The sequence below is a fragment of the Protopterus annectens genome, chromosome 2.part0 (genome assembly GCF_019279795.1).
Source record: "Protopterus annectens isolate FY-2018-M chromosome 2.part0, PAN1.0, whole genome shotgun sequence".
Lineage (NCBI taxonomy): Eukaryota > Metazoa > Chordata > Ceratodontiformes > Protopteridae > Protopterus > Protopterus annectens.
The window spans coordinates 1,736,874,513-1,736,888,472 of NC_056728.1; the positions used below are offsets into that span (position 1 = coordinate 1,736,874,513).

General features: G+C 40.8%; 1 protein-coding gene across 2 annotated transcripts in view; it reads right to left on the reverse strand.

The window, feature by feature from the left end:
• The window catches only part of EPHB2 (EPH receptor B2), a 2,126,559-nt gene that overhangs the window by 1,177,563 nt on the left and 935,036 nt on the right, over positions 1–13,960 (reverse strand). The gene's annotated exons all lie outside the window — the stretch shown is intronic.

The window sequence follows — 13,960 nt, forward strand, 5'->3', positions numbered from 1 at the left end:
CGGTTTGTCACACAAATATAGGTTCATAGGTAGGTACTAGGCTATTGGCCCTAGGCCCTATATAAGCCTAACCAAAAGGTACCCTGGCTTTCGCCACCAAGAAAATAATTTTCCTGTGCCACTGTCGAGCACAGCCACAGAAGTGATCCCCGGGGTGAATTTCCTATCTCCCATCCAATCATCAAGATTTTTCTTGAAGAGTGCTAATGAGGAGCGTTGTCTGATATAGACAGATAGTTTGTTCCAGAGTATGGGAAGTCTCTGGGACAGGAATCTATCCCTCCAGCATGTTCTGTTTATTGTGGTGACAAGGTTTAGGTCCCTAGAGCATGTACCTCGGAGGGATTGGGACTTCTTTAAGTGGAGCATGTCCAAAAGCTCTGGGTTTGACATAGCTTTGTGTGTTAGGCAGAGAACACCTCTGAGTAGGCAATATGCGATGCAGTAAAGCTGCAGTTTTTTGAGATGGTCTGCATAGAGCATCTGTTTGAAGCTGGTAATCCTCTTTGTGAGGTATTTCTGCGGCCTTTCCAGTTGTTGTTGTAGATGTCTTGTGAGGTACATACCAAAAGGGGGATTGCACTTTATAATGGGTCTAATGAGTGATGAGTAGAGGGGAACAATGACCTCTTTTTTTCTGGATGAGAAACTTTTTATGATGAGGTGTGCCACGTAGAAGGATTTCTTGACTACTGCGGTGATGTGATTATCAAAGGAGAGACTACTGCCCACCTGTGTCCCAAGGTCTCTTATCACACTTTCAGTGTTAAGTAGACTACAGCCTATGTGGTAGTTCATGGGTACAGAGTTTTTACCAAAGGGGATGACAATGCACTTTTTGGCATTGAGCTTGAGGCCATGGCTTTTACACCAGGCATCTGTCTCAGAGAGGCCCTTTTGTAGGATGTCCACATTTTTTGGAGTTTTGATTATGGCTCCTAGTTTGCAGTCATCTGTGAACTTTGTTAGCCAAAGACCTTCTGTGTTAGCCTGTACTTCAGAGAAGTAGATACCAAATAGGAGAGGACCCAGGACTGAACCCTGTTGTACTCCACTTGTCAATGGTCTGAAGTTGGATTTGGAGTCTACTACTTTCACAGTGTGGGTTCTGTCAGTGAGCCATTTGGCAACCCATCTTGTGACATAGGGATTTATACCTAGTTTAGTGAGTTTATCTATAAATCCAGAGTGGGGGATGGTGTCAAAAGCCTTGTCAAGATCTAGATAGACTGTGTGAACCACCATACCGTCATCTACGGCTTTGGTGACCACTTCAAAGAAGTCTATCAGGTTGAGGAAACATGATCTGCCTTTTACAGACCCGAACTGGGTGGGGTCCTGAATTTGGAGATTACCAATGTCATTGTTTATAAGTTCCATGATGATACGTTCCACAGACTTGCAGACCAGGCTCGTCAGGCTAATGTGGCAGCAGTTTCCAGGGTCCGTTGTGGCTCCCCCTTTGTGCAATGGGATAACCATTGCTGTGCACCATTCAGTGGACACATAGCCTGAGGTGAGGCTATGATTGAACATGGTACTTAGGTGGGGTGCCAGTTCCTTCTGTAGTTCATGTAGAACGCAGCCTGGGATGTTGTCAGGTCCTGTGGATACTGTGTTCTTGGCTTTGGAGAGTGTGTTTTTTACCTGTGCAGCCATGATTACAGGAACTCTGCATTCTTCCGGTATAGAGATGGGCCCTTTAGGGGAAGAGAGGGGGCTAAAATTAGCACTGAACCTATCTGTCAGGATGTTGGCAATATCAGTTGGTTCTGTATATTTAGTGCCATTGTACTGTAACTCAGAGCAGATTTGAGTGTTGCCATTGAGATTCTTGACATAGCTATAGAAAGCTTTGTGGTTGTCTTTAGAGTCAGTGGTGATTTTGTTTTCGTAACTAGCTTTGGATGATTTTTATGAGGGATCTCAGCTTCTTACTTACGCTGACCAGGGAGTTCCTCCAATCATGGGATTTTACTCTCTTTTGCAGCAGTTTCTTTCTTCTGTTGTAGAGTTTGTTTATGGCAGGGGATCACCAGATTGGCTTCCTTTTTTTGGAGGATAGCACCTTGGTTCTGTTAGGTATTGCACGATCTATGCACTCGTGTAAGTGCTTATAAAGTGCATTTGTGTAGTATTCAGCAGTCATACCTCTATTGTCCATCAGCATGGGTGTCATGAAGTTTGCCACTTCTGTCTTAAGAAGTGTGACGTCGGCTTTGGAGAAATTTTTTATGGTGGTTTCCCTAATGGGCGGTGGGGAGGGATGTTGATGTCTAGGGTGATTAGCTTGTGGTCAGATCTGACCAACGAGGAAATGACCTCTGGTGTGGAGCACCAGTTGCCCGTGTTGGTAATAACCAGGTCTAGGATATTGCTGCCCCTGGTGGGGGTGTGGATAAGCTGATCACCAGAAGCTTAGCCAATTGTTGAAGACATTCATTTTGTCCTTGTACTGTGCTATCATTCTGGGTGATGGCAGGATGCTACTCAGGGCTATGGTCATACCTGCCTGGGCTACAAGATCGGACAGTTCCTCCGTGTCCCTTTTCATGTAGTCCAGGGAGGTACGTCTACCCATTAATACTAAAAATGATGCAGCCTGGATAACCAAGGAAAGGAAAAATGCAAAATAACAAAGGCTAACTGACTACTATTCAAATTAAAGCATGTTTGATATACTAAAATGTTAGGCAGACTTAAGAAATGGTCCCCTGGCCATCCATCCATCCATCCGTCATCCATCCATCCACTAAAGTACTGGACCTGCTAAGGACCATGGTGGCAGTAAGCTAAGAAAGGCAGAACAGACATCTCAATCCTGGTCAGCATTCTCCATGTCATGCTATGGAATCCCCAGGCAAGCTGAGAAGCATAACCACTCTAATGTGCCATAGTTCTGTTCTGGGACTCCATCCCAGTGTACTCTACCTGGTAAATCTCTAGTGGGAGCCATCCAACATATCCTGATAGCCATATCACCTCATCTGACGCTACTCATACCAGAAGAGCAGTGGCTACACTTTGAAATGTTTCTGGACTTACCATAGTCCTCACTGTGTCACCAGCTGCCTTTAAAGGAGCCTCATTTCTCCCAAATGAATCTATGACGTCATCTTTTCTGTCACTAGCCAAAGTTCGTGATCATTGGTAAGCTGAGGATAACGAGAGTTCACTATGCAAGTCTGAGATATGATCACTAGAAAATACCTTGTTCATCATAACTGTTTCAGAAATCAGCTTACAAGTAAAGGAAAGGCATAGACCAAAGAAAGCATTTTATTTTGTAGGGGGTAAGCCCTCCTACACTCACATACACCACATACATACTAACTCCAAAACTGTGCAACAGTGCCAAAGTGATAATCTCCCTTATAACAGCCAAAAATGCACATACTAGTTTCACACAAACAGTAAATTCAACCAGCCACCATCAGGCAACTGCACTCCAATCAAGTGGTCCCTAGAAGAAACATAAGAAAGTTGGCAAAAGAGTGACTAGTAAATTCAGAGCTTTGTCATGTGACTTAGGTCTCATTTTCCTACCACAGACCAGTAACACACATGCTCTTGGAATCCCTCCCCACCCCCAAACAAAAATGTTTGTGGTAATCTTATCTTTTCATGGGGCTGAAAAACACGTATTCAAATTACTGTATTTCATGCTATTCATCCATCTGCCAGTCCTGCACATACAAACATTCTACACAACTATGTTCCCAGTCAGTCACCGTGATCCAGTGACCAAAAACTCCTGCCTGTCTACTGAACATCAAATCTGCTGGGCACTGTGTGTACTCACACAAGGTTGCTAAGGCCTGGAACTCCTTACCTGCATCCAGTCTATACCTTTCCTCCCATCTTTCAAAACCACTCTGAAAGATTTCCTAGTAAAATCTGGCTCTGTTCTTGCTCAAAACTAGGATAAACTATATCCCACAATGTGAAGTACCTTTTCATTCCTTATATCTCCTTACTCTCTCTTTATCACTTACTTCCTTACTGCTATCTTCCCTGACTTTCTCTCTAAATATACTATAAACTTGTTTTTCCCTCACTTCACACTGCAATTCCTGTTTGAATTAGACTAACTTACCTTTAACTTCTCTACAAATTGTCTATAATTTCTCTAAATTTTAAATGATGGTCATATACCTTGTATCAATTCTTAATCAATGTTTTTACATTATGTCTAATTTGTTACAATTATTTGAACTGCAGATGGTTTTATTTTATTTTTGAAGATTGTATAATTATTGTTCTTAAAATGTTTTGTAATAATTTTGAGCTTTTCTCTCCGGGCCACTGCTGAAAATGGGCTTCTACCCAGTCATATCTTCCTGGTAATCAAATGTCAATAAACAAATACATATTATGACTGAGGAGATATTTTCAGAGATTTTTGTTTGTTTTAACCACATATACAGTAGTAGACTAATGAACATTCCATGACTGGCAATTCTCCATAGAGCTGTTGATAAGGTTAGTGACGTTCCTCCATGCATCCCGATTATACTCCATGCATTTAGCTTCTTACCATGTCCAGATAAGGCAAAAAGACTCACCCACTTTGCATTATGTGCAGATGTAAATTCCTAACTCAGCAGAGAACAAGTTCACATAGAAGTTGCCTGAAAGACAGTAGAGATGAAAAAGAAGCACAATTGCCTAGTGCTTACTAACAATTTCACTGCATCTGTGAAAGGCAGCAGTACTTTATAATATTCAGAAGTATTTCTTTTATCATGTGGTAAACTCTGCCTTGTCTATAAGGCGATGTTTGAGTCAGTTCTAAAAGTCTACACCTAGACTGCACTGTAAAGGAAGCTAACATAAAACACGAAATGGGGGTACATAATAAAAAAAAATATATAATTACAGAAAAACGTGAAGCCCTGATAATGGCCCAGATACCTCAAGATTGATTAGAAGCTTGAGTGCTTGATGTGGCTAGCAGGGGAGATGGGCATTCATATCCTGGGACTGAGTATCAGGTGGAGCAAGACACATGCTGAAACAGTCCCTTGGATGAAGGATGGCATTATGCAGGCATTCTGAGGGAGTGCTTTCATCCAAACAAGCTACTGTTTGGTGGTGCATGCGAATGTGAACTCAGAGGGGAGGGCATTGTGGGTCCTTGCAGTGGCTCTTGAACCCTTGCACAGGGCTTGAGATTATGCCATTTCAAATGTACGCATAGCTGGAATGCCGGCAAGGGCAGATGTAACTTCCATGTCTGCATGAATGATGGCCCCTCCTGTCAGCTCTCAACAATGTGCTTCTGGTGATTCCATACTTCACAGAAATGAAAGGTCTAGTTATAGGGGGCCTCATGGTTGGGAGGTACAGAAGCAAAAAGAAAGAAAAATAATATAAAAAAGTGAGACACACATAGTCTTATAGTAATCAAGCCCTGACAACAACCCACATAATCCATGTTCCAGTAGCAATGTGGGAGCTGGAGGACTAGATGTAGGGTGAGTGGGTGGGCTCAAGTGGTGAATGGCAGCATACCCATCCTGGCTGGAAGAAGGTCCACTACATTGGCAGTGTCTACCAACAGAAGTGCGGTCACTAATGGAAGAGGCTGGGCAGGCTGAAGCTAATAAAGAGGTGTAACTTCAGTTGAGGTGGGGAGATTTGTGGGTACATGCACATCTCTACCCTACCAGGCAGCAACTCTGACTCAACAAGCCACCTACTAAAGTGATTAATTAGGATAGAGTGGGGACATCCACTAACATCTGTCCCAGTCCCTAATGCCTGATTTTCACTATTCAGATCAATGAATGGTCTGATAAGGCTCCCGCCATAGTTCAAAGTGCTCTTGCCCATTTGAAGCCTTCAGTGATGACGGTCTCTTTTTATTTAAACACATTTATTAAGTCATCATTTTAGATACAGACAAACATACATTAACAGAAAAAAACAAAACAAACCATAATGACATTTTTTTCCATTTATATACATTATAAATCACATATCATGTTTTTTTTATAACTATCATCAGTTCAACATTACATAAATTGCTCAATTCTTGCCAACCTTAAACCTCACTCCTCTTCCTACTGAACATTATTCTGCATGTATTGTTACTGCAATTTCCATTTATTTCTTTGTAATTTCCTTCTTCCCTTTTCTAAACATCTTTTTTCTAGTTCTTGTATCTCTTTTATAATATTCAGCACCTCAATTTACTTTGATTTGCATTTTCTAGTAATTGCTTTTTGACAGGCAACAAAATTACATTTAATAAGACCTTCCTTATGTCTAAGCAAATCAGATCATTTGTCCCAGGTCAAAAGAATCATTTCATTAATTACAACCACTTAATTATCCAACATTTCTGACAGAGTACACTGTAGGGAATTTTTAAACTCTGCCAACTCATTACACTCCCAAAACTTATGTCCACATTTATCTCTTTCTTCTCAATCATACCTCCAACATTTGCTATTTACCTGAGGAAAAATTCTTTGAGGTATGCTTTGGGTATAAAAATACCTATGCAAACTTTTCCAAGCAAAAATCCTAACCATTCTGGACTCTGATGCATACTTGTGAAACATAACTATGTCTTCCTATTGTTCCCTGTAAATTGCTTTTCCAGTCTCTCTTTGTAACCTTTTCTAACCTCCTCTGATTGAGTCTTTTTACTGTGCAATATTCTATATGCTCTAATAATTACTCCTTTTTTAACAGCAGCTTTCATTCTAGATTCAGCTAAAAACTCTACAAATCAAGTTTTCCACTTATGATTCCAGTATCCCTTACTCTTTGCTGTACTCTGATATGAATCTCTGGTAGGGAAGGCAGTCTCTAGCCTGCAGTCCTAATGACTTCTAGGCCTCATCCCACTCTATTACCTTAACCTCTCTAGTTATTTGCTTCCAATAATTTGGTTCTGTTGCCAGTTTTTCAAGTAAATTCCATCCACCTCTTGCTTATTTATTGTGCTCCTACTTGCAGTTAACCCTTTTGTCAAATCTCCTTTCACCATTCTCACGCTGGCTTTGTTCTTATAATATTTTCTTCTACTTAATGAATATTATATTCTGTTTGGTTGTTGTTATTATTCTTAAGAATCTGCATACCATATCCCAGTTTCTGTTTATTTCTTGAACTTACTCCTATGAGCCCTAACTGTGTAGGTCTAAGTAGCCCTTCAAATCAGTTAGTCCTTGACCATCCTGTTCTGTTGGGAGGATCGGCTTATCCCACTTAACTCTTGTCATCTTCCCTTCCCTGATAAACTCCTTCAACTAACTGTTGTCCAAAACTTCTCTGGTTGATAAAAATATGCCTGATACATATATAAAATAAAAGGACTAAAAATATTTTCACTGCGTGTATCTTATTATCTATATCCATAAATAAGAGAATTTGGGTTCTCAATTTTTATATTATCTTTTTTTAGCTTCTTCTCTCATACCATTAGCTAACATAACAGCAACCTTTTTAATTTCTACTCCTAAATACTTCACCTTATCGAACTCCCATAAATATGGGTAATGCTGAACCATTTTATGTGTGGGTACATGATGTATGACTGTAGCCTTTATTTTATCTTCATTAATTTTATATCCTGAAAAAAGACTGGAAACTGTCTAAAATGTTTCACAATACCGAAATATGCTTTTCTAAATGTGGGATTTTATGATAATATAATATCAGTGGCAAATAAATGCAACTTTTCTTGATTACCATACCAATTATATCCTTAAATTTCTATGTCCCTTATTTTCTTTGCCAGTGGCTCTAAATACAAAGCAAATAAAGAGGAAAGAGGTCACCCCTACTTGGCTCCTCTGTTCAAACAGAACTTATCAGGGAGGAATCCTTCCACTTTAATTCTTGCCCCTAGTCCTCCACATATCTTCCTAAGTAATGTTATTATTGTATCCGGGAATGCAAATTCTTCCATTGCTCTACTCATAAAATCCCAGCTTACTCTGTTGAATTATTTTTCTGCATCAAGATGCACCATCAATAGCAGTATTCTCTTACCTTCTGAACCCTCTGAATCATCCATCCATCCTCCATCCTCTTCCTCTTTTTAATCATTGTCCTGTTAATGTTGACAAATATTTGCCTCCCCTCCACAAAACCACATTGATCCATATCTATCACTTTTGGCAACATCTTTGCCATAATTTATCCAGTACAAACAAAAACACTTTATAATCATGCTTTAAAATTGAAATGGGTCTATATGAAGCTTTGCCTTACAGGTCTTTACTGTCATTGGGTAATACAGCCACCACAGCTGTCTTTCCAGATGTTGCTGATTCCCCTCTTCTTAATATAGCGTTAAAAAACTTGATTGATTATGCATCAACATTTTTATCTAATTTTCTTTTAGTTTAACTGATAGTTGTTAAGCCTCATGTATGTCTAACCTTGGCAAAATTAAGTCGTCCATAAATATTTCCATTTGTGCTCTTTGATTTATACAAATTTTTTATACAATTTTATAAAATTTCCAAAATATCCCTAATTCCTCTAAAGTATCTCTGGTTGTTTTTCCTGTTATAGGCTCATAGATTTTGGTGAAAACCAATTCCACCTTCTGTTGCCTAAGTTGTTCTGCTGAAAGTTTTTGTGCTCCAGAGTTGATATCAAAAAGTAGTTGCTTAACAGAGGTCTTTCTAAACTCATAAATATTACCCAAATACTCTCTTATATTCTCTTTAGCACTCTGCAGTTGCAGCTGTTTTTCTTCTGTCATTCCCTTATTCGACAATACCTTAACTTTTGTCAACCCATCTAAATAATTTCTATTACTTCTTAATCACATATCTTTCTCTTTTATTTATACTCCATTTTCATTTTATCCCCCTCACTAGTTATCACTTCTAAAGAAATTCCTGTCTTGTGTAATAACTTTCAAATAATATCCACTACCCATTCCTTAAATTCCTTTTTTTAACAGGTAGGTGGGAAAGCATCAGTGTCTCATTTTACTTCATTGCCCTGAATTTTTGTCTTAGTTTTTATCAGTGAATGATCTGAAACAGTTACTCGATGAGTGTCGAAGCTTTCATTCAAATGCACACGTTTCTGTGAAAAATTATTTCTAAGCAATCGAGCCTATTTATAGTGCCTTGGAGAATAATATGTGAATTTTGTCTGCGGTCCTACTACTGAATTCACATCTTTCATATCAAATATTTTCATAAAATTCTTCAGAAATGTAGCCTCTTTTATTAAATTTTCCCTTCTATGTCCCCCTGATATATCATTAGTATTACAAATTAACTTCCAGTCCTCACGCATAAATAATATTCCCTGCTGAAAGCTGATTATTTCTGCCAAAATTTTCTTAAACTCCATAAAAGTACATTTTTCATGAAATATAAATACATAGGTTCATGGGTTGGTACTAGGCTTGCGGCCCTATGGCCTATACAAGCCTAGCCATAACAATTCCCTGGATATTTCTTCCCACAATATTTACGTCCCTGGACCCCTGTCTAACAGGGCGAGTGACCTGATCCTCGGTGTGACTTTCATATCTCCCAGCCAATCATCAAGGTTCCTTTTGAAGAGGTCCATTGAGGCGCTTTGCTTGACATATAAGGGCAGTCTATTCCAGAGTATGGGGAGTCTCTGGGTCATGAACCTATTCCTCCAGCATGTTTTGTTCATTGTGATGACAAGGTTTAGATCTCTGGAGCGTGTGGCTCTGAGGGATTGGGATTTCTTTAAGTGGAACATGTCCACCAGCTCAGGGTTTGACATGGCCTTGTATGTTAAGCAGAGATCGCCTCTGAGTAGACAATATGCCACAGAGTATAGCTGGAGTTTTTTAGACGATCAGCATAGGGCATCTGCTTTAGGCCTGTGATGCTGTTAGTGAGGCATTTCTGTGGCCTTTCCAGCTGTTGCAGATGTCTTGTGAGGTACATGTCAAACAGGGCGCTGTATTCTATAATGGGTCTAATGAGGGATGAGTACAGTGGTACAATGACCTCCTTTTTTTTGGATGAAAAGCCCTTAGTGATGAGGTGTGCCACACAGAAGGATTTTCTGACTGTTGTGGCGATGTGGTTATCGAAGGTGAGACCACTGTCCACCTGTGTCCCTAAGTCTCTCATCACACTTTCGGTGTTTAGTGTACTGCCACCTATGTGGTAATTTATGGGTACATTTTTTTTCCCACAGGGGATAACTATACATTTCTTGGCATTAAGCTTGAGCCCATGGCTCTGGCACCAAGCATCTTTTTCTGTAAGGCCTTTTTGTAGAATATCCACATCATTTGGGAATTCAATAATAGCTCCCAGTTTGCAGTCATCTGTGTACTTTGTTAGCCAGAGTGAGATCCTTAGTGTTGGCCTGTACTTCAGAGGAGTAGATGCCAAACAAGAGCAGTCCCGGGACTGAACCCTGAGTTACTCCACTAGTCACTTGTCTGGAGCTGGATTTGGAGTCAGCAACTTTTACAGTCTGGGTTCTGTCAGTAAGCTAGTTGACAACCCATCGAGTGACGTAGGGATTTATGTCCAGCTTAGTAAGTTTATGACTCCAGAGTGGGGGATGGTGTTGAAGGCCTTGGCAAGGTCCAGATATGCTGCATGGACTGCCTTACCCTCGTCCACAGCTCTGGAGACTGATTCAAAGAAGTCAATCAGGTTCAAGAGACAAGATCGGCCCTTCACGAACCCAAACTGGGTGGGGTCCAGTGTTTGAAGGTTGCCAATGTTTTTGTTTATAAGTTCCATGATAATGCGTTCCATACCCATGCAGATCAGGCTCATTAGACTGATGGGACGGTAGTTCCCGGGATGGTGGATCCCCCCTTGTGGAGTGGGATAACTGTAGCTGTGCACCACTCAGTGGGCACGAAGCCTGAGGTGGGGCTATGATTAAACATGACACTTAGGTGAGGTGCCAGTTCATTTTGTAGTTCATGTAGTACACAGCCTGGGATGTTATCTGGTCCCATGGATGCTGTATTCTTAGCTTTGGAGAGTGCGGTTTCTACCTGTGTGGCCGTGATTACCGGAATATCATTGGAATCAGTATATTTAATGCCATTCTGTTGTAGCTCAGAGCAGATCTGAGCATTGCCATTTAGATTCTTGACATAACTATAGGATGCCTTGTGGTTGTCTTTGGAATCTTTAGCAATTTCATTTTCATAATTAGCTTTGGAGGATTTTATGATGGATCTCAGCTTTTTACTGAGGCTGGGAACAGAGTTTTTTGCATCCTGGGATTTTCCTCTTTTCTGCAACAGTTTCTGCCTTCTGTTGTATAGTTTGTTTATGGCAAGGGACCACCAGATTCGCTTCCTTTTTTTGGAGGAGAGCGTCTTGGTTCTATTTGGAATGGCATGATTCATGCACAAGTGGATGTGCTCGTACAGTACCTTAGTGTAGGATTCAGAAGTTGAACTTTCAGCTCCCATCTGCATGGGTGTCATGATGTTTGTCACTTCTGACTTGAGTTGCATGAAGCTGGCTTTGGAGAGGTTTTTTACAGAGGTTTCCTTACTGGGGGGGTGGGGGTGGTATGTGGATGTCAAGGGTGATTAGCTTATGGTCAGACCTGACCAATGAGGGGGTGACCATTAGTGTGGAGCATCTATCTCCCATGTTGGTAATGACCAGGTCTAGGATATTGGAGCCCCTGATTGGACAATGGATTAGTTGATCCAAGGCGTTGGAATTTATGAATTCCAAGAACTGTTGGGAAAAGGTGTTGGTACCAGAGTAGTTTTCCCATTTAATGGCAGGGTAGTTGAAATCACCCAGTATTAGGGTGTTAGGTTGTATCTTAATATTTTCCAGTATGTTTAGAAAGGTGTAGTGAGAACCTTGGGGCATGGTGGGGGATCTGTAGCAAGCTACAATTTGGACTGCAATCTTACCTAGTGTTAGTTGCACCTGGAGAATTTCGGATGCATTGTGTTGGGCAACTAGCCTGGAGGTGTGAATATCCTTGTTGAATATGAACACTCCTCCACATTTAGTGTTTCGGTCTTGGTTTGGTGGCTGAAAAGTGTGGTAAGAGTTGTAGCCTGGTATTGCAGGGGTGCTCTCTGGAGCCTTGAACCAGGTCTCAGTTACTGCACAGATATCGATGTTCTCCATTTTTAGGAGTGCCTCGAGAGAATGCACTTTGAGGTTTAGACTTCTAGCATTGAGTAGCATCATCTTCAGATTTTTGCATGCTTATATCTGTTACGGTGGTGGTTTTGTCCTTTGAACCTTGCCTAAAAAAGGCACTATAGGGGTGGCAAGAGCTTTTGCCAGTAACCTGAATCTCGGGGGCGACAGGTGCAGACCATCTCTGGCAAAGCATCATGGTTTGTCGATCATGTCATCCCAGGCAAACAGATATTGGATCCTCTTTGAATGACACCAGAAGCTTAGCCAATTGTTGAAGTCAATCAGTTTGTCCTTATACTGTGGTATCATTCTGGGCGAAGGCAGGATGCTTCTCAGGGCTAGGGTCATATCTGCCTGAGCCACATGAACCAAGAGCTCTTCCATGTCTCTTTTCATGTAGTCCAGGGAGGTACATCTCAAGTTATTCACTCCAACGTGGACAATGACAGAGCTGACTGTAATTTTCTCCTTGTTCAGCCTGGTGAGTGGGACATCAGTGTGCCTGACTATAGAGTCAACTATGACTAAAGTGTTGGGTATGTTGTCTTGCCTTAGGGGCTGTTGTTGGGTGGCACACTGGTGTTGTGAGCTATGTGTCACTTTGGTTGTGACTGGTGTTTGTTTGCATTTCAGCTTCGGAGGTTCTTGTTACTTGGGCAGGTTAATGTTAAGGGCTTCCACATATATGGGTTTAGTGTTGCTACATATGGGTGTTGATGGTGTGGGTTTTGAAGGGCTATGTGTTGCTTCAGGTGTAGTGCAGATGTTAGCCTTCTCCTTTTGACTGTCTAGCAGAGCTTTGCTTCCAGTTTGGCTATGTAAGTGCATCTATCGCAGGTTGTAGTGTTGGGTGGTAGAAGGAGAGGGTTGTCTGTGTACATGAGGCAGTTGCTGCACTGTCCCAGTATGCCCAGATTCACCAGGTGGACAGGAGAAATCACCGGAAGCTGATCTTGGACATGCCTGTTTAGGTGCTTTTTTTGTAAAGTACAAGAGCTGTTTTCCCTTACCTTTGCAAGGTACTTTGCAATTATAGGCTGTTTAGTGCCTACGATTAATTTCTCCTTATTAACAAGGAAAGTTGAGTGCTTGTATCAGTTTACAGCTTCCTAGTGCTTTCCAGCAGGTTATAGAGCAAATGCTAGTCACAAGGGTTCAGATTTTAGTGCTACTACTGAGACACCAGCTAGTTCTAAAAGAAAATTTGAAGAGCAGACTTTCTGGCACCTGGAATAGTTTAAATGTAGCCCTGTGGTGCTGTACAATGTGAAAAACATGCAAACACATGCGTTTTTATGCCAGAAAGTTGAAAGGAATAGAAATCAGCACAAAATGGCTAATAAAATTATAATTTCAGAGCTGGAAACCACTCCTCTAGTGTTAGATAGGCACTACAATGCTCACCACTCCCACTGGTAAGCAGTAGGACTTCCCTCTACCACAGCAAGGTCTGGCTAGCTCTGAACACAGAAAATAAAGTCCTGAAACCAGCAAAGCCTGGGATCTGGACTATACTAGCTAGGAATGATGGGAAACAAGCAAACAAGATAGTATTTTTTTTTTTGGTTAAAACAGGCTAAACAATGCAATAATACAGTAAATAATCACAGAAAAGGCTAACACACTTGAGTGTGTAGCCCTAAACAGAAAATGCAATTAAAACCCTACAAAATTAGCAATTTAAAACTTTTTAAATGAAGCAAGGCAAGTGCACAACTGAAAAACAATTTAAGAGGCAGTAATACAGTAGAATAAGTAGCTAGTCTACATATACAGAAAAGTCTATATATACAGAAAAGCAGCTAAAACAACACTTCAACAATTCAGACACAGTGCAACCTAGA